The sequence below is a fragment of the Fundulus heteroclitus genome, chromosome 3 (genome assembly GCF_011125445.2).
Source record: "Fundulus heteroclitus isolate FHET01 chromosome 3, MU-UCD_Fhet_4.1, whole genome shotgun sequence".
Lineage (NCBI taxonomy): Eukaryota > Metazoa > Chordata > Actinopteri > Cyprinodontiformes > Fundulidae > Fundulus > Fundulus heteroclitus.
In genome coordinates this window covers 13,705,237-13,726,232 of record NC_046363.1, presented here as the reverse complement: position 1 = coordinate 13,726,232, position 20,996 = coordinate 13,705,237, and the positions used below count along the sequence as shown (strand labels likewise).

General features: G+C 44.3%; 1 protein-coding gene across 1 annotated transcript in view; it reads right to left on the bottom strand.

Moving 5' to 3' along the window:
• zgc:110410 (LFG_like domain-containing protein) overlaps positions 1-20,996 on the bottom strand; it is a 39,287-nt gene that overhangs the window by 12,923 nt on the left and 5,368 nt on the right. The window lies entirely within an intron of this gene.

The window sequence follows — 20,996 nt, the reverse complement described above, 5'->3', positions numbered from 1 at the left end:
CAGGTAATTTCACCCAGACTGCTATATTTATGTATTTATACATCAAGTGAACACTTGGGGGCACTAGTCTCCTGTGCTTCCTCTGCTAATTGCAGTCATTTGATTGTGGCTCTGGCCCTTCTCTTGCTGCCCCCCCCCCCCCCCACCCACCCTGCCAGCCAACAGCTCCAAATCCTCCAGAGAGCTCTCTTAAACCCCGGCTGCCTCTTCATCTTATCTGCCGGATCAAATCCTTCATTTCAGTCGCCATCGTGTGATATCTGTGCTCTTTTCAAAGTGTTGCTCAAATCAAAAATAAATAAATAAAAGAACAAACAACACAGCTTCCTGTGTTCATGCAGCGATAAATAAATAAATATATAAATAAATCGGATAAAGCGAGTACAAAATGAACACGTCATATTGTGAAGGCGCAGAGAACGTTTTTCGCCCCCCCCCCAAACACGGGCTCCCGGCTCTGTTCACAGCTGATTGGTGTGTCAGTCAACACGGGCCGGATTTACAAAGCCTGCTCAAATCTGATGAGCCCCGGCTCCCACCTCTGCACCAGATCTCGGCCGGATTTGAATGGGCGGCACAACAAACACAGTCACATTTGAGCAGGCAGTTGAAATGGAGCCCGTGTTGACACACCAATCAGCGCGAGGCCAAATTTTAAATGGATCCGACCGCCGTCCAAACAGGAGGAATGCGGGGCTCGTGAAGCATAATGTGTGATGAACTGAGAGATGGGGTCTGTTCATCTGCCTACATGTGAAGGATGGGGAGCAAACCAAAAAAAATTAAAAAAAAATAGCAGAAAGGACGACAGAAATACAGAGGTGTATCTCTACGGTTTGGTGACAGGCCTGTTTTGTCTGCTGTGATGCTCTTTGGGGCTTCTGGGACCGGCATAGGGGAGTATTATGGTGTCAGCGGAGAGGAAGAGATGTAGCCGTCATGAGAGTCTCTCTTTTCTGCTTCCACATGCTGCTGTGAATAACTGCTTCCTGGCCGGCCTGGCCCGCAGAAGGATTTATGTGAAGAATTGAAACGGTGGTTTGTGTGGCCTCGGAGAGCCCCAGCGCAGGTCCGGGGATCCGCGCTACAAGGCGCCCCTTCATTTCTAATTTACAACCCTTCTCCGGCTGCTAATGTAGAATTTCTCTGGGATGTATTGCTGATGAGAAAGTTCAGCTAAGAGTCAGGCGATACGGCGTGTTACTGTACCTTATGTGGCATCCTGCACTGATTTACACCTTATGTCATCAGCTCTAGTGTAAGGAAGACTTTCTGAGCTAAAGCATTTCAACTCTCAATGGAGGCCAAATCAGCACAGCAGTGGAGTTTTTTTTTTTTCAGAACAAGCTAGATTATCCTGCAAAGCAAATGAGTATTTTACAAAAGACACAGCTGTAGTTGAGCTAAATGGGCATAATTAAGTGAATAAATGACTGTTATCCATTTTGATTTAAAGTATTAGTTTACTGCAGCAAAATGAACAATGAACTCAAGATGGATTTATCCTTATTGGAGTTTGCGCGAGCACTCCATTACCGAATATAAATAATCCCAGATAAACTTCATTTAAACATATTTGACAAGAGGCTCATTGGATTATCGGAAGCTGTGTGGCAGACGTGTGTATTCACGGAAAGTTTTGTTCATTCATTCCACACGTCAAATTATTTTCAAAATTAACTCATAAAGAAGAAAAATACAGTGCCTTCCTAACCTATTCATTTCACTTTTTTATCACTGACAGAAGGGAAATTTAACATGGTTTCATTAAAAAAAATTAGAAAAAGTGTGTCATTTTTGTTTATCCAATTCATCATACTCTGATACCCCTAAAATAAAACGCAGCCCCATCAACACTGAGCAGCTTCCCCGTGCCTATCCCCACATCATGATGCTGCCATCTGGATGTCTCACCTGGGAGGCGGTGTTGTCAGGGTGATGTGCAGCGTTCGTTTTGCCTCGCCGTACCAAGTTACATCTTTGTCACCTGACCAGAGCAGCTTCTTTCATCCCATCCACGCAGCTTATAGCAAAATGCTACTCCTTATGGCTTTCTTTCTATTTAAACATTTTCTTTCTTTAACCACTGACGCTGTTTGTTCACTAATGTTCTCTAACAAACCTTCACAGACAGTTGTGATTGACACAGAGGTGGTTTTTCTATTTAGATATTAGATGACGTTTGTTTGCAGTGGTTTCCTCTGTATTGCATTTAGGTTTATCAAAGTGAAGGGGCTTGGATGCATTAAAAAGTAAGCCTGTAATGAGGTAAAATAGGATAAAGTTAAAGGCTGCGACCTTTGCAGGGCACTGTATGGTAGCGCTGACGTTGTCAGATGTGCCCAAATAACTCACACAAAACAGGTTTTAAGTGATCCCATTGCAGCGGCACAACTATGCAAATGCCGATAGATTTAACCTGCGAGCGCTGTTGAAAACCAACTGAACCGCAGTGACTTGGCTGACCTTCATCTTTAGTACTTGATCGGAAATACTGGTCCAGCGCTTTCTTGGCACGGCCCCTCTGTATTTAAATAATGCAAAATTAAGGCTACTATACAGCACATTGGTTCAAGGGGACCCATATACTTTGCAAGCATCAAATGCCAGAAGGTTGTAAAACTGGCAAAAAACTTGAAAATAATGAGGTTAGTATGAGAAAATGAAACGTGTCAAAAGCTCAGACTTTACTCTGCAGTGGACAAAAGGACTGCATGCTTTTTGTCCACGGCATACACAGATATAAACGTACATCTGCTGTCAATAAGTCAAACTATAGACGTCTTGGTAAATTATAATAGTGGAATCATGAAAAGATATGAGTAGAAAAGCTGGTGTTGACCACAGAATCAAAAACACAACTTTTTTTTTTTTTTTTTTTGGTTAACACGTTATTTGCGTCATATCTGTTGAATTCTTCCAGCAGCGGATCCTCGAGAATTCAAACGTCACTCAAAGAGCACGCCCATCCAGTGAAGTGACAGTACGCGGCGCCGACTTGTGTTGCGATGAAACCGAGGCCGTGTCTGCCGCATTAAGACCGCTGTCACAAGCTGTAACAGAAAGGCATCATGACGCTCGTTTAAACAACACATTAACATTTGTACGGCGGCCGCCAGAGTGATGGAAGGCAGCGATGGGCCTTTATGGTGTAGTTGATGCTGTCAGCTCTCATAATCCCCACTGGGTTTGGGCTCAGGCTTGTGTGCACGGATTTGAGAAATTGCCATCTCCACCAGTTGTGCCTCTTGGAAGGTTTTGGTGATTTGATTGGGCTTGAATATTCCACCGTGGCAGAAAGAAGTTTCCACCAAGCTCAACAGAGGATGGGGCGGGGGAGTTGTTTTTCAAAGATGAGCTGTTAGGGCTGCAGCAAGATACTTTACAACCCCCCCCCCCCATGTATTTCTTGTGAATTGCATTAAAAAAAAAGCCCCAGAGGGAAAATATTGACCCTGACAAGACTGTTAATAAAATTTCATACTGAATTTATCAAGCTAATGACACTAGGACCCTTTGGACACCCGAGTGCCTGCGACACGTTAGAAACAGCAATGCTGAAAATGATAGATTCTTTTTAGTGCACCAGATAATATATACAGCAGCAAAAAAAAAAAAAAATCCTCAAAGCAACAAAAAATGTCAATACCTGCGAGCATCAAAACAAATGCGAAAACCTAAGCCGTTTGTATTTACGCCTACAAGACGGGCAATCCATGTGTATCTTACCTCGCCGCATGCTTTGTGCTCAATAATTACACCCCAAGCGTAATTATTCCTGTAAGCCTTAAAAACTAACCTGTAGTTGTTTTGTATTTATAGAATGGTGACGGGTGCCGTTGCAGTGAGAGAGTCTCAGTGCTTTAGTTCCACAGAAACAAGAGGAGCTCCATGCCCGGCCACAGCTGGGACAGGCTGTAGCTGTGATCCTGACTGCAGGCCTGGGCTCGACACAGCTGTCACTGCGACTGCAGCCGCCACAGAGCCTTACTTGTTGTGATTCCTGCTCTGACGTTCGTTTTTTTTTTTTTTTTTTTTATGGCTGTCAATGACTGCGTACAGTAGCCGTGTGTGTGTGTGTGTGTGTGGTTGTGATGGAGGCTATGTCTCCTGCAGAGCCGTTCCTGAGCTCCAAGGGTAAGAGACAATATATCAGCGAGGTCCTCGTTGGTTAAGCACAGACATCTGGAGATCTCCAGAGCCCCGTAGCAAAGCTGTAGCTGAAGTTCAGGCATAAAGCGTTCCCCCTACGGCTGCCTCGCCCAGTGCCGATCAGTCGGAGCAGCTACATGGAGCTCTGTTAAGCAGCAGCTGCTAAATGAGTAATGAGCAGTGTCACATCACCTCTGCTTGCTTTTTCAGCTGCATGCTTTCCGACTGCCAGTCGATTACAATATGAGGGGAAAAAAAAAAAAAAAAAAGAAGCAGAGGCTTAGGATATTATGTGGCGGTGAAGTTTAAATTGACTTTTGTCAGTGTCGTCTTTTTGTTGAACATACAAACATCGCTGGACTCGGGTGTGCGATGCATGACAAAGCCAGGCTGGAAACAAAGCCATTTTCAGAACAACGAGAAAACAAAAGAGCTCGTTTCCAAGTTGGCTGGCGGTCGAACATTTTCTGAACGCGTTAGCTTTTCAGGATTCCTAGAAAACGGTCACAACTTCACTGTCAACAGGTTCTTATACGGGGTGCAAAAAAATGAGTTACTTAACGCATTAGGAGTTAATGGTAATGGCTGTGGCAACTGCATTAGCTGACACACAGATGCTTGTGACAGCGTGTTAAGTAGTGCTTCATTCTCAAGAACGGCTGAGCGGACGTCCACAGTGGCCCCTGCTGCTTCAGGAAAAGTACATTTATATTCAGCTCCATGGACCGTGATGTGGGCGTTTTTCCTCAGGTCTCAATGGAGACTATGATACACCTCTGAAGATTTTTGGAAGATGATAGATAAGTCGAAATGGAGGAGTAGCAGTAGATCGAGCTGACCGTGCGACAACGCGAGGGTTTGCTTTGAGATGGAGGCGTTGCAGCAAAAGTCGGCAGCGAGGCTCGGTTAAGAGTCGTCCTGGTGTGACCAAATACAAAACAGCTTTTTCCCCCCCGCTAATGCTCATCCCCCCGGATAACAGGACGGATCATTTACAGCTGCAAGTACACGCAGAGCAAAATGCATCTGCAAGTAAGAAGCGGTGACAGCTAACTCTGCGAGGAAGTGGCGGGTCTGCTGTGAAACTTATGTCCTGGAGGTGTTGTAAATTAGCAGAGTTAAACCCAGGACCAGTGATGAATGTAGGGGAGCCTACCACCAACCACCAGTGCGGCGGTGATATACGCTGGAGGCTGAGTGCAGAGGAAAAAAATAAAAATAAAAACGAAATAAGGAGCAATGAATCAGACTGAATATATTTGGACTGTATTGGTATTGAAATGAAGGCGATTGAATGGAATGAATTTCACTGAACTGAAATTTTCTCCCACACTGGCGCGTGTGGGATGGACCTTCGCACCGTGGGAAACTATCCGCCTTATTCCTCAATCCTTTGAATTCTCCTGGCAACTTCTGGACTGGCATTTTTACATGTAACAAGAAAAAAAAATGTCTCCCACTGAGCAAATAAGGTAAAAATATTTTTTTGGAACGTAACGATTTGCATCTTCAATGGGATAATGACATCATACCAGTCCCATTCAGCTTTCAGAGATTGTGGGGGATGACCTGAATAAATAGCCTCTGAATACACAAGCGGATTTATCTTCCTCATCAACTAGTCTCCTACGGAGAAAAAAAGAGCTGAAAGTATTATTTCATTAAATGTTTACCTCCCGTTGCTTTTAAATTGCTGGCAGATCAGTAGTTCTGTGTTTGACTATTTCTGAGCTGCATTTCCTGTTGTGGGTTGAGAATCTGGTCAGGAGTGAAAAGCCCTGGTGTCATGCACTGATGAATTATCACTGATCATAAAACGGCTACTGAGTTAGTCACTATTTCTAAGCCTTAAATCACACCTAACCACTTTCAGCAGTGCTGTTAATCTTTACAAGTCAAAAGAGCACAACTCTAGGGCGTTTGGTCGTCGCTTTGAGGTTAGATTCTTCAGCTGCAGTCATCTTGAGTCCTTATTTATTAACAGCTGATGGAATAAGATCCACCGGTTGCAGAAAAAGTTCAGTTTCCCGCTGTGTGCTTATCAAACACGCACTAGCTGAAGCCACAGGTTAAGCTTCATTTATTTAAAGGTGAAGCTGTAAACACGACATTTAGTGGGAACATCTGGTCTGTAGGTGACAAAAACTACAGACCAGAACAAGCTAAGTGCAGCGGCTGCTAGGCAGACCTTAAAAACTTAAAACGATCAGCAGCAGCAACTATTTTCTATTTTATTCATCTGCTGGAGGAAATAAGAGTCACATTGTGCTCAAAACCACAACCGAAGCATTTGTCTGTATGGGCGACGGGTCCATCACATCTGTGGTTTTATAAGCACCCTCTCTTTCATTGTAACTCAACACTGAGTTGTTTGATGTCAGAAGAATGGGCTAAAATAACTCCTAATAACTTATTATCCTCAGTACCAGAGCGTCACCAGAGGGGAAAGCATCAAATAGCTTTAGAATAAGAATCGGGTCTGAAATGCAGAAACTGGGTACACATAAACAAATGAAATGAAGTCATTCAAGCAAAACATGAATTATTTTGATTTCCCACTGTCTGTGACTAGATGAATATTCTTTATCATCCCATTAACTTCCCTATTTGACATGCCAGGAAAAGTCTCACATCAAATCAACCCGTGGTAAGTTCAGAACTTCTTTCTCTCTCTAAAATAACACCAACACCAGCCACTGAGAATAAAAGTACTCATTGCAAAAGTCTTCAGTAAATATGACTTCCCCCATTCCAATTATTCTCAATGAACTGAGTCACCGCTCTGAAACATCTTAGACTGTTGACACAGGATTTAGGCCATTATGGTCATCCGGTCCCCACTGTATCCGTTGTTTGGATGCATAAACCAAGATAATAATTTAACTGGAATAAAACCAATTTAAACATAAGAACTTTTCCATTAGTTTGCACTGGCATCGATCTGATTTGTGTTTCCTGGTTGAGACGGATCGTAATTTTCCCCAGCATAGCATCAGCTTGATAATTAAAGTGTATGAACTCCTAATCTGACCATCTGAACCAATTGTGACTGCTTGCTTTTCCAGCCGCATCACAACGCTGAGCTGCTGAGGGATGTTTGTTCTGACTCTGAGTGGAGTGGAGTGTCGTGCTACAAAAAGGGTGGGTGTGGGGGGGGGGGGGGGAGAAAGTTTCTTCAAAGCCATTGCAGAGTCTGACAAGCTGAGAACACGCTGCCAAGTCAAATACAGGCTGGAGCTTTGTGAAATCCCTGCGGGTCGGGCCCAATTGTCATCACGGATAATTCTCCCCCTTGCTTATGCTCCATTTCTATGCAGCAGACACACCAAACAATGATCAAATTACTGATGTTTATTACTGCATGAATGGCAGCTGATGACATTAAATTCAACAGTCAATAGCGACATTAAAGAACATAACAAACGCGGCGCGGACCACCCTCCTGCTGCCAAAACATAACAGACCCGTCAAGGTTTGAACTGCACCAAGACCTCAGATGGTATCAGGCAGACTGCGACGTTTGGAGCACTGCCTTTAAGTGCCGGGGGGGGGGGGCTGCGGAGTGGGATCTCTGCGGACTGGACTTGTTTTCCCACACACTCCATCAGGCAGAAGTCCAAGGAGTTTAGCAAGCAAGTCAACAGCTTAAACTGCTCGAAATGCTTCTCAGGATCTTCCCCATACATAAAGGTTGAGATTGTGTGACAGGGTGCATTATCTAGCAGAGAGAGATCGCAACCTCCGGGGAGCAACCGCGCTTCTGAGCAGTATATCCGCCTTATGGTGATGCTCGAATGAGGTGCGTGTCAAAATAACATCCACATAAGCAGCAGTGTTTGATGGGTTTCTCTCCTCCAACTCATGCTGTCCTCAGTTCTCCAGGTAAACAACAAAGGGTGGCATTGATATGATAAAGAAGGGATGCTAATCCTCATGCTGAAGCACTACTTGCCCCTTTTCTGACATTTGCATGACCATATCAGCTGGCTAAAAGGGTCAACATGGGCTCTATTAAGGGCTTTGTAGATACAAAGACCACACAGCTGGGAAGCACTGTTTTAACTACATTATCATTCTTTCTTTCACATGTTAGTTTCTTTGGATTTCTGGAGAAAGGTATTAATAATGACAGAATTGAACAAACTATATTTATGTTGGCTAGTTATTACTTATATAGACATACTATGTGAAAGCTGGCCACAGGGTAGAGTTAAAAATGCTCACAGAAAAACCGTGACACCCATAAAAATTGTCTGTAAGTTCCCTAATGACTGCGACTGGACAGTCGTGGTCTTTCTCCCAGTGTAGCGGATGATCAAAGGCACAGGAGGAGCGAGGTAATTTAGAACGACTGTAAAGAAAATGAAGCCTTAGCGAGAGGTGGTGGGCAGGCCAAGGACAGATGGACATCTCATCTGTGAAGAGGCCGCGCAGCCATTTGCCGTTTGAAGCTCTTCGCCTATAAACGGGCAGATAAGATTCGAGTTTGGCACTTTTTGTCCACCTGCTAGAATTTCTTCAAACTGAGAAAATGGATTTCGCAAAAAGTCATAATCACCACAGAACAATAACTGACAGCGGCCTTTTCCCGCTGCTACAGATCTGACAGGAAGGAGTGCTGTTGCCACCGCGCGGAGGTAAAATGTCAGCCTGTCCCCCGAACAGAAAACACGGTTGTACAGTAGTGTGGAAACCATCCATGTGATCGCTGCTGTAAGAAAACCAGGTCAGAAATGACTTACTTTTGTTCACTCAGAACTAAAAACAAAATGCACTGGCCGACCACAGCGTCGGGCACATCTTGCAGGTTCTGAGCTGGATTACCTCGTGCCTTCATAATTGCTCCAATGCTTTATAACACATATTGAACAAGTTTTTGGATCCACACTTCAAAGCTGTTTTATTGGCTTGAGATCTGGTAACTGTAAAGCCACTGAAGAACTTTAAACTCATTTTACATCTTTAAAAAAAAAACAGCTGGAGAAGATCTGGGCTTCCCTACATGGTCTTATTATCCTGTTGGAAGTGATCATCAGCAGGGGATCAATGTGATCATAAAGAGATGGACACGGGAGCTAAAAATACCCAGCCAGGCTGTGACATTTAAATAATGCTTAGCTGGTAAAAAGGGACCCAAATTGTGCCAAGAAAATACCCACACCCACACCACCACCAGACATACTGTTGAATTTTGATTAGCCGGTGTGAACTTCCTGTTTGCTGCGCTTAACTAAAAGCATTGGCACCTTGGTTCATTCTTCTGCTGCTGCGGCCCAGAAGGTTCAGCACATGATGAATTGGGAGATGGTGATATTGCTTGTAATGAGTATTTATTTGAGCTTCTGTTGCATTTCTCTTCTTTTGAACTAGTTTGCCTTTTTTCTTCTGGCGTCTGACATCTCCAAAGCAATTTCAACTACAGAACTGCAGCTTACTGAAGATTTTCTCTCTTTTTTAGCCTATTTTATGTAAAAATGAGACATGGTTCAGCATAAAAAAAGTCCCAGTAGATCAAGAGTTTCTGACATACCCAGACCAGCCTGTGCGGTGCCACCAATCATAGCACAATCAAAGTAACTTAAATCCTCTTTTGTCTCCATTCCGATGAAGTCTGAACTTCAGCATGTTGCCTCCACCAAACCTAGGTGCCTAATTGCATTAAAAGCATACTATGTAACATTTTTCAGTTAATTAATGTGTTCCATACCGTTTTGGATGATTAAATGAGTAATTTCAGGTCGAACAAAGGTTTTCTCGGCCGCCCTGGTGGTCTGTGGGGGAAATACAGCACTTGCAATTGCAAGAGCTCACGGCCCGCACACACAGGCTCAGAAGTCTCGTGCAAGACCGCGAGAGTCGGTCTTGCTTTACGGCGAGAACTCCATGTGTTTTTGCCCTGCCATTCACTATATGCACGCGCGAAAGCAACAAAGAACCGCGTGTTAACATCAAATAAACATGCAAGCATATCGAGTTTTATTATTATTATTATAATTATTATTATTATTTATTTTATTTTTTTTTATGTTGGCGAGACGCTACTGCGGCGGCGGCGGCTGCGGCTTGGTGAGGCGGCGGCGGTAGCGTCTCGCCAACATAAAAAAATAAAAAAAATAATAATAATAATAAAACTGCCGAGGCGGCAGCGGCGGCCTCGCCAAGATAGCGCTGCGGGAAGCCTGATGTTCATACTTTCACTGTGTTAGTCATTGTTTGTACTGCCGTTTTTTCCCACTTTTCGTTGCGTTCGCCTGTCTGCTAAGCTCAAAACAACCGCGCCTGGCTTGACGGAGAAACCAGAACAGCTGAGCATCTTTATGACAGTGCACTTTTACTTTCGCCCTCTGGGGGGAGCCTCGCTGGAAAATCAACCCCGGTTGCATAGTATACCTTTAAGACGCTGCCATCTGATTGTCTGATTCACTGTCTTTGGCATGGTGAGTGTTTGTTAATGCTGCACACCAGTTCTGATAATTTTGCTGCAATTTCATATGACCCAGCCCTTCAAAAAATGGTTAGAAACCATTAAAAGTGCTTTTAACACACCTCCATATGTCATTCCAGACAAACTTTACCTAATCAAATGATGTACAAGATCCGCACATTGGAGAAAATGTTTATAATTATCAAACTTTTAGATGTACGTAAGGACTTAAATTCCCACAATAATGTTCATGTAAATCCTCCAATTTCTGAAACTGTCAACAAGAAACCAACACTTAAAACAAAATAATGTCGGATTCATGATGGCATAAGATGAAGCGGTCATTAAAAGTACTTTTTTTTTCTAAGCTTAATATCCACAAAAAACTCTATGGTAACCCAGTCAGCAGTTGTCAAGGCACCCTGACTAAACTAGTACTCAAACTGACAGACTAATGGAGAGCAGGACAGATGAAGAGACTTTACAGATCACCAGCTGGCAGCTCAGCAAAGCGTCCAAATCATTTTGCACTGACTGCTCGTTAATTCCCTCTGGAAAGGATTCTTTGTTGTTTCTTTTATGTAGTGAATCAAAAACTTTTTGATGCACCTAACAACTACCAGAGGAAGCCTTGCACATGCTCCATTTAAGCAGCCAACCTCTTTAAAAATTGGGCTTGGACGTTGTAATGTTATATTAGATTGCAATATCCTGACAGGGAAGAGAAGATTCAAAAAGAAAGACGAGTCTGCAGAAGACCATCGAAGGAGGGCCAGTTCAATTAAAGATCGCGTTCAATTTCCATCTGTGCCTGCAGTTATGTTTCAGCAGAGGGACTAAACAGAGAAACAGCAATATATATATATATATATATATATATTATTTTACCTTCAAGGTGATATTTTGTAATTTGAATAAAAGGGAAACAGTTGTCATAACACTCTTCTTTGGATAGCCTGTTAGATAAGGCGACCATCTAACAAATGTAAAAAGTCTTGGTCTATGTAGAGAAAACATTTTTTTTTTAAATTGTTAATCTTAATTCCTAATGCAAACAAGATTTCTGTTTGTGCACACTTTGTCTGCACAAGATTTCATTGTTTAATGTTTAATAAGTTTTCCGGTCAGAACGACCTCCATCAGAGCATACGAGCTTACATTCAACTGTGAAATCTTTCGTTTGCTTTTGGACCATTTTTGGCTTCCAGCACCTTTACTAAGAAATATCCAGGTTGAGCAGTAGACCGGCTACAGCTTTTAATCTTGCTTCCTGAAAGCATTTGTGGTAAATTAGTGGTATTCGCCACACACTGATTTTCTTTTTTAAAAACTTGCAAATCAGTAAGACATACAGCTAAGAAGAGCCAATCGGTTATTCAATAAGTTGAATAATCATTAACCAAACCTCTCCATAAACTACCGTACGGGCCATTGCTAACGTCAACATGTAAAAAAAATTAAGAAAAAGTGAAAATCATGAGATTTTATTACATATTTAGAAAGTAACCCACTGTTACTAAAAGTGAAACTCTCAACGAATGAAGTCAGGGGCTTGTGGAAGTACAATCGTCGTTTAAATTAAACCACAGACTCCATCTCCTGTAAACTCCTGACAGTCTGTTCTGGACTTGTCTCCACTGTTGCTCTGTGGTGGTGTCATCAAACAAAGATCTAAGGAGCTCATTAAGGCCTCAAGAAGACAGAGCTGAGGACACAGATGGGCTTTGGCATGGGAGAACCCGTGGGATGAGATAGACCTCAGAATTATTTGAAATAATCATTTTCATGGTTTGTGAAAACACACACGAGTGGCACAGATTTGAGGTGACAGCTCCTTTTCTGGAAAAACTGCTCCAGGGTAGAAAGTGCCTTTAAAAAAAACTGAAACCCTTTGAACTTTTCTTTTTATATTTTCTTTTTCCATAGTACAACTACAAACTTCCTGGTATTTTATGAAGATTTTGTGATAGGCCAAAACAAATAGCGGCTAGCTGTGAAGTCGAAGGAAAACGCTAAATGGTCTTCTGAAAAAATAAAATACAAATCTGAAGGGTGTCACGCAATCAGCCCTGCTTAGTCAATCTCTGCTGATCGTGCAGCCACTTCTTGGGTAGCTATTCCTTAACATTTGCCCAATTTTCTTTGCTAAAAGCCTCAAGCTCAGTCAGATTGGAAGGATATCATCTGTCAAAGGTCTAACGTCTGCCTCAGAGAGCGTTTGTCACAGTTTTACCTGGCATTTAGCTCCATCCATGTTTCCATAATCTCTCAACAGCTTCCATGTCAGTGCTAAGAAAAGCATCCCCATTGTATGATGTAACCACCACTATGTTTTATCATAGACAAATGGTGGGTTCTGTTTGATGTAGGGTATTGGTTATCCATCACATAGCATTTTGCATCACTGCCATTAAGTTCAATTTTGTACTCACCTGACAAAAGCCTTTCATAATCAGCTACTTGGTTGTCTTTTTTATTTAAGGCTTGGCTCCTTGCCCCACCTGTCAGTTTGGGCAGATGACTGATGTCTTTGTTCAAAGTTTGGGATATTGTTTTTTTGGCCTAGTTCTGCTTTAACATTCTCCACAACTTTATCCAGATCAGTCTGCTGTGGTCCTTAGTGGTCATGATACTGTTCTTTAACTGATGTCCTCTAGCATTTTTAGAATAAACTTTATTTGCCACATTTGTGGGCGCAGATAAAGAATTTGACTTTGGATTCCAAAGTTTGCATTTTGAAAAAAAAAAAAAAAAACAGGCAGGCAAGTAACAGCAAGCAGTACAGCAAATTACAATCTATAACAGAAAAGACATTCAAGGAAAAGGCATAAGCCTTTCTATTTTCACAGCAGAATAGCTGGTTACCCTGACTGTAAAGTGTTCATCAGAGCACTCGTCTTAGCCATCAGTGCTCTGTAGCACCGGCCAGACGGTAAAAATCTGAAAAACCCGTGACCAGGATGGGTTGAGTGGACAGCTGTTTAAGCTGCCCTTTTACTCGCCCTGCACCTGTAGGTCATGAATGGATGGAAGAGCAGTCCTGATGATCCTCTCAGCAGTTCTAATTGTTCGTTGCAGTTTGGACCTGTTTAGATTTCTGGATGAACTGAACCACACAGAGATGGATGAGCACAAGACGGACTGCATGATGGCAGTGTAGAAGATGATCAGCACCTCCTGAGGAAGGTTGTACTCCTTAAGTTAAGCAGGGAGTACAGACCCTCTACAGTCTTTGGCCGATCCACCTCCTGTCTGCATGCAGACTCGTCACCTTATGGGATCAGCTTAATGACAGGGGTGTCATATGCAAACTTCAGCCGTTTCACAGACGGGTCTGCAAATGTGCAGTCATTAGTGTATGATGACATACCTGCGGGGGTGCCGATGTTGATTATTCTAGAGTAGGGGAAGATGCTCCCCAGCCTCACCTGCTGCTGGCGGTCAGTCAGGGAGCTGGTTATCTACTGACAGGTGGGGGGACGGCACTGTGAGCTGTGCGAGCTTCTGGTTCTGGATGTCAGGGTTGATCGTGTTAAAGGCTGAGCTGAAGTCTGCTGGCGTTTGTCTCTGGATGGTCGAGGTGGCGCAAGATTAAGTGTAAACCCAGGATCTCTGCCAACCTGTTTGCCCCGTGGGCAAACTGCAGAGGGTCCAGCAGGGGGCCTGTGATATCTTTGAAATGCTTCAGCACCAGGCGCTCAAAGGCTTTCATGACCACAGATGTCAGGGCGATATGTCAATAGTAATTTAAACCTGCGATGGTCCGTTTCTTGGGGACGGGGATGATGGGTGATCGTTTTAAGCAGGTGGGAACTTCACCGTTCTAGAGGTGTAATGAATACATTGGTGAAGATATCTAATACACCACGAGGCCTTCAAGGAAAACCTTAATTTTTACTGAGTTTAAATTGCACCCAGGCAGACACTATTTACCGATACAATGACTTGTGTAGGGCATAGCACTTGATCTTATTCAGGATTATCAGTGTAAAAAGTGCTGACAAAATACAACATATGTAACACCTGACAAATTATGCAAAATGTTAAACTACTGATTAAACTTTTTTTTTTAGATTTTTGCTATTTCAATTATCCCCAACGTTTCGTGTTGATCTACAAAATAGAATCATAAAATACATATAATGTGACGGGATGTGAAACGGTTCAAGAGGTATGAATACCTTTGCAAAGCACTGTCATTTGATCCAAACTTTTGTTGTGAAAGCTGTTATGCAACAGAGCGATAGACAGGAACAAGTCTTGTGCTCATTTAAGGTTGTAGGAATGGGCATTGATTTTTCAAATGCTCAAACAGTCTTTAAAGCTTACCAACTCTAATAGTGTTTTGATAAAGTTTTGAACTCCTCAGCACCCGTTCCTAACAACGCCAGCGTAATGTGCCTGCAGGATACCAAGCCGTTAGCCAGCTATAATGATGCTTTCAAGGCTGGCACGATTCAGCAAATCTACCACAACAGAAAAAGGAACACATTCCCAACCTTTTCCACCTCTGTTTTGCCATTAGAGTTTCAGTGGAAAGGACTGCAGTGATATTAAAATAGAACAAAATTATAACTCAATCAAACACCCATCTTGCATTTTAACAAGACAGCACATAAGATGAGATAAGAACAAGACTATTATAATAAAAGACTGCTCTAAATCAGTACATGATGTACTTCTTTATACCAAATTGGGAAGAGATTAACACATTTTTTTCAAGCAGTTTTCTAGTCTGGAACGAAAAGAAATCCTGGCCAGGCTGTGGATTTTACAAGCAGTCCATCAAATTCTCTCTGAAAGCTTAAGGATAAGTTAAAATTTTCACCACATACCATCGATTGCATAAAAACACTGAAATAAACAGCTGCTCTGTGGAGCAAACAGCATGCAGGGAAATTTGAAATTTGGTTTATTTGCTTAAACCTTTTTTTTTTTTTTTTTGCCAAGTTGTCCATGAAACGGATAAGCAAAGTGTTCCTGAATCCTAAACGGAGCTAGTTTCTTTTCCTCTGTTTTTAACCTTATCTGTGCACCCAGCCAGTCATCCTTGACACCAAAATTGCCCCTTAACAGCTACTCACACACATCTAGTATCCATCCTCCCACTGAGACGTATTTAGGTTCACGCTTAGTGACCAAAATGTTCAGCTGAACTAAAGGAGGGGGAAATAAACTAAAACAAAGACAAAAAAAACCCCCCAAAAAAAACAGAGTTCAGTCTTGCCACATAATTGACACAAATCCCTGCTGTGAAAAGCCAGGAGTTTTCTCCGTAGACTGTTTAACAGACAAGTTAAGCTGTCCTCTCTTAAAAGTCGCTGCAGGCAACAATGTGGCACATTAGTGTCAACAGAGGACCATGTAATTATTCTGCACAGGACAAATGTGCTCAGTCATATGCTTAGATAGCATCATTTGTTGCACACTTTTCCCTGCTCTTCAATTTTATGGTAAAATGAGCTGCAGTGTCTGTGGAGCATGCCTGATAACAGATCCAAAATGTCACTGTCCGATGATTCATGCCACAGTGCTTTACTGAGAGGTTGTACATTAAGCCCAAACTTTTCATTGACAAGATTAAATGTCACATATTAATTCATGGCTCATAAATGCAGCTCTCCTGTCTCCTCTGTGTCTGCCAGAATGCTGCAGTATGAATATTCTGATCAGTGTGTGGAGTTTTTTTATTTTTTTATCCTCAAGCATTCACCCCAGGAGTATATATAAAAAAATGCTTCATCTGAAGTTCATCGACATTGCTTTTGTTTTACATAGAAATGTGTAAAACACCTTAGAATAGATTAATTTTGTATTGTACTGTATTTGAATATTTCCCCCGGAGAAGATTTGAAAAATACAACCATTAACTTCAGTAAATTTTTCCAGCGGGTTGAAATAATCCACATTAAGAGATATTTCGTTTTAACAAAAATCATTGATCGACTGCTGATTGCTACAGCTAATAAAAACCTGTAACTCAGTTATTTCTTTAAATGTATACTTTTTTAATCAATCATTTGGCATTTGTGGTCAGCAAAATAGGGGAGCATGCACAAAGAGAGCAGGATAGTAGGGAAGATGAAAAAAAAATAAACTTTAAAACTCTCTGTTAGATAATTTCTACAAAGAGAGACATCTTGGGGTCAAAACAAGCATTAGATGTTATCGACATGCCAACTGGATGGGTCCGAAGGTGATTCCACAAAAATAGCTTTCTCTGTCCGTCTATCACAAACGTAAACGAGGAGATTCCTAATCTCTGCTAAGACTTTAACCGGAACTGCACACTTTGGTGAAACTAGGGTAAGATTTAGATTTTCAGCAACAAGCACTAGAGGTGAGTCTAACATAAATGACGGACAAGCACGTGGAAAAGCAGCTCGTGCCCACTTTAAAGTCTGGTGGAGGATGTGAGAGAATGGGCCTGTTTCTCCATCAAAGGCCATAGGAACCTTGTTAGTGTGCCTGAACAATTTAAAATACCAGGGTCAAATAATACAACAACAGGGTAGTCATCCAAAACATATGGCCACGACACACAAAATGAACCATCTTCCATGGTCAGGACAGTCACCATGCTTAATTCCTGTGGAAAACCTGTAGGGAGAGCTCAAGAGAAGAAAGCATAACACAAGATCTAAGTAAAAAAAGGATCACTCTGTCAGGACTCAGCCAGCAGGACCGTGTAGCTTGCTGCCGGTTCTGCTGCACTTGTTTCCTTCCACAGGTGTTTGGTGTTGACCAAGGGGGCGGAGCCCACACACCTGCGGATGGTTGAGCAGCACCAGACAGCTCCATTTAAACAGCTCACAGACAGCAGGAAGATGCCAGAGTGTTACCGTTGTGGTATGCAACCAAGCCGTAGCCTCCAGCCCTGCAAATCCTCGGTTAAGACATTAAGATTGTTCTTACCTTTGTGTCTCCCAGGTTCCTCTGTGTGTTTCGAAGTCCTCCTCCTGTGTCAGACTCCTCAAGGACATTCACTCGTGCTGGCTCCTGTTCTGGACTCCTCCGTGTTCCTCACAAGTCAGTTCCTCATCCTCGGACCCCCACCTCCTTCAGACGTCTACTGGTCTCTCCCGCTGTTCTGGACCCTGGATATCCTGGTGCTGCTCGGACCCACCTCTGCCTCCGCTCTCTGGTCTCCCAGACACCTGTGGCTCCACCTAACAAGCGCTGAGCCTCACTGTCTCCTCCCCGGTCTGGTTTCCCTGCTAAGTGGTAAGCTTACGTCCAGCAGCACCCTCCCCTCGTTTCCCTTCTGTAGCTAATCCATCTCTCCTTCCCCTAGATTGATCCGGTTCCCCGTCCTCCTGGTTCTCGTTCCGATCCTGTTCGGCGTAGTCTGGCCGTTTCCAGTTACCTTACTAAATAAACCTTTTTCTATATCTACCTTGTTTGTCAAGTGTATTCTGCATGTGGGCGAAACATCTCAAGCCGAACATGACAGAAGAACACTCTGGCCAAACAACTCCCACAGATACACTCGGGCAAACAGTAACAGCACAACAAGATCAGATTCGGGGGTTAGAAGCCGCGGTAGTGGGCTTACAAGGACAGCTGCAGGGTTTAGCCACCCAGCTTAATCAGCTCGTGGGATTGGTTAGTACTAACCTTCAACCAGCCCCTTCCGCGTCCTCCAGCTCCTCCCCCGAACCGACATCAGCAGATACGTCCCCGCCTGTAAATGAGTCTTCCTCGCCGTCCCCGGAAAAGTTCTCTGGGGAGGCTGGAGAATGTGGTGGTTTTCTTTTTCAATGTTCCCTTGTGTTTAATCGGTCCCCACGTACTTTTTCACATGACTATGCTAAGATATCATTTATCTTACGGCTTTTAACGGGCCGAGCACTGAGGTGGGCTGAGTCCCGTTTTCCGGACTGTCAGCAGTTCGGTTGCACTTTCGACAATTTTATTACAGAGTTTAAAACAGTCTTTGCTGCTGAATCAGATGAGGCTCAGGAGTCCCAACGACTACTTACCTTACGTCAGCGGGGCAGACGAGTAGCGGACTACGCTATTGAGTTCCGTACCGTGGCGGCGGCTGCTGGCTGGGAACAGCGAGCACTTACGTCTGTTTTTCTCCAGTCCTTAGATGAGTCCCTTAAGGACGAACTCGCGCGTGTTGAGCGGCCCGACACTTTGAATGATTTCATCGCTCTGGCGGTCAGATTGGACAACCGTTTACGGGCGCGCAGTAAGAGCCGCCTCGAGCGACCGCCAGTTTTTCGACCGGCTCTTAGCGAGCGAACCTCCACCAGATCCGCTGTAGCGCCTCCCTCACCACCGGAGCCTATGCAGTTGGGCCGCGTTCGTCTTACGCCCGACGAGAGGCAACAACGAATGAGCTCTCGGCTCTGCCTGTATTGTGCTTCTCCTGCTCATTTCATTAGAGAGTGCCCCGATCGGCCAAAAGAACAGGTCCGTCGGTTATAGAGGAGAGCCCAACGGACCCACACCAGTTATCTCCTCCACGCCTTTGTTTGCCTGCCGTGGTCGTTTCTGGCCGAGATACGTTTAAGATGTCAGCTTTAATTGATTCAGGTTGTGACTTCAACCTAGTAGATAGAGCATTCGTTCAACAGGCCGGAATCGAAACGGTTGCCCTTAGCTCACCCCTCCAGGTTTCTGCCCTGGATGGGGGAGATCTTCCGAAGATTACTCACAAAACAGTTCCATTAGAACTCGTAGTTTCTGGTAATCACCATGAACGTGTTTCGTTCCTTATTTTTCCTGTTAAGCAGGCACCCGTGGTTCTTGGTTTCCCGTGGCTTCAACATCATAACCCGCAGATCAATTGGGCCGGCCGTAGGGTAGAGACCTGGTCACCTAATTGTCACGCTAATTGTTTACAGTCGGCTGTTCCGTCGCCTCAGACCCCCGCTCTGCCCTGCGCTCAGGTAGACCCCGATGTTTTTAAGTTAGTTCCGAGACAATATCACGACCTGGGGCAGGTCTTTAGTAAGGAGCAGGCTAGTTCTCTTCCCCCGCACCGCCCGTATGACTGTGCAATTGACCTCCTGCCCGGTGCTCCGTTGCCATCCAGCTGCCTGTATAACATTTCCCAGAGCGAACGCCTAGCTTTAGAGAAATATGTTAAGGAGTCCCTAGCCGCAGGGCTTATACGCACCTCGTCTTCTCCGCTAGGGGCAGGATTTTTCTTTGTGGGTAAAAAGGATGGTTCCCTTCGGCCCTGCATAGACTACCGTGGCTTAAATGCCATCACTGTTAAGAATAAGTACCCTCTCCCGCTCCTTTCCTCCGCATTAGAACCAGTTCAATCAGCCACCATCTTTACTAAGCTGGACTTACGTAATGCTTACCACTTAGTGCGGATCCGCCGGGGAGATGAGTGGAAGACTGCATTCAAGACACCACTTGGACATTTTGAGTACCAGGTCATGCCATTCGGCCTGTGCAATGCTCCTGCTGTTTTCCAAGCCCTGGTAAACGATGTTCTGAGAGATTTCCTCAATGTTTTCGTTTTTGTCTATTTGGATGATATTTTGATTTACTCCCGTGACCCATCAGAACATCACAAGCACGTCCGACAAGTCCTCCAGCGTCTCCTCGAAAACAGACTCTTCGTCAAAGCCGAGAAGTGTGAGTTCCATAAATCCTCCGTCACCTTCCTTGGACTCATCCTGGAGGGGGGCCAAGTGCGATCTGACCCCGAGAAGATCCGCGCAGTCCTCGACTGGCCCAAACCCGGATCCAGAAGAGACCTCCAGCGCTTCCTGGGCTTCGCCAATTTTTATAGAAGATTCATTCGCGGGTACAGTCAGATCGCCGCCCCTCTTCACGCACTCACCTCCACCAAGATCCCTTTCATCTGGACTCCTGACGCAGACTTAGCCTTCGTCAGTCTCAAGAACCAGTTCTCCCAAGCACCCGTCCTCGTCTACCCCGACCCTTCCAGGCAGTACATTGTCGAGATCGACGCCTCCGACACAGGTGTGGGAGCCGTCCTATCGCAGGTGTCCAAGGCAGACCAGAAGCTCCATCCGTGTGCCTACTTCTCCAGGCGTTTGTCCCCGGCGGAGAGAAATTACGACGTCGGGGACAGAGAGCTACTGGCCATCAAGCTCGCCATGGAGGAGTGGCGACATTGGTTGGAGGGTTCCGAGCAGCCGGTCCTCATCTGGACGGACCATAAGAACCTGGAATACATCCAGACTGCCAGAAGACTAAATCCCCGTCAAGCCCGCTGGTCTCTGTTTTTCTCCCGTTTCAATCTCACCATCTCCTATCGCCCTGGGTCCAAGAACGTCAAGCCGGACGCCCTGTCCCGTATGTACACCTCCCCCGACTCCGAGAAGGAACCAGCAGCCATCATACCCCCCTCCTGGGTGCTTGGAGCTCTACAGTGGGAGGTCCAGGATCTCATCACCCGTGCCCTGCCTACAGACCCAGACCCCGG